At 44.5% G+C, this 643-nt stretch overlaps 1 non-coding gene across 1 annotated transcript; it reads left to right on the plus strand.

Annotated features, from left to right (window-relative positions):
- Nucleotides 1-470: 470 nt before the first annotated feature.
- On the plus strand, nt 471-552 carry trnal-aag (transfer RNA leucine (anticodon AAG)). The gene has a single exon. It is a non-coding gene; the product is annotated as a tRNA-Leu (tRNA).
- The last annotated feature ends 91 nt before the right edge of the window (nt 553-643 follow it).

Raw genomic sequence — 643 nt, forward strand, 5'->3', positions numbered from 1 at the left:
ACCCAACAACCCACACACAACTTTGTTCATTAACCTCTGAAAGGTTGCTTTAGCAATTCACAGTCCAAATGGCATGATGGTAAGTACAAGCCTGATGGTGTCACAAAAGCACTAATTTCCCTGTCCTGTCCCCGTCCCATCTCCGCCTTAGTAGTGATGTTGTGAAACTTTTCAAATGGATACCTACCCATCACCAGAACGCATTCATGCCAAGAAAATCCAGTGCAGCACATTATGGATTTTATGACTCCAGCATGGTCATCACAGCAGTGTTGAGTTTCATGTTCACAGTTGTTGTGTAAGCAGCAGAATACAACATTACTTATGGTAAACATCTTCTTCTTGTGGGTGTCCAATGTGATTTTCCAGTGGAGTGTATTCCCCTATGACAGGTTGATATCCATGCGAGTTAATTGCTCTTGAGAATTTGAGAGGGGCGTGATAATTGCAGTGGACTCATGCAGTTGTCTGGTAGTGTGGCCGAGCGGTCTAAGGCGCTGGATTAAGGCTCCAGTCTCTCAGGAGGCGTGGGTTCAAATCCCACCACTGCCATTTTGCTACCTTTACACATAGAGCAGATAGTTAGAGCAGATAGAGACCCTTGATAAAGATGTGGTTTCTAGAGTAAAGGCCAAAGTGTCAA

This window comes from Seriola lalandi, unplaced genomic scaffold, assembly GCF_002814215.2.
Source record: "Seriola lalandi dorsalis isolate HSWRI2012SDOR001 ecotype SW California unplaced genomic scaffold, Sedor1 jcf7180002053578, whole genome shotgun sequence".
In the NCBI taxonomy this organism is placed as follows: Eukaryota; Metazoa; Chordata; class Actinopteri; order Carangiformes; family Carangidae; genus Seriola; species Seriola lalandi.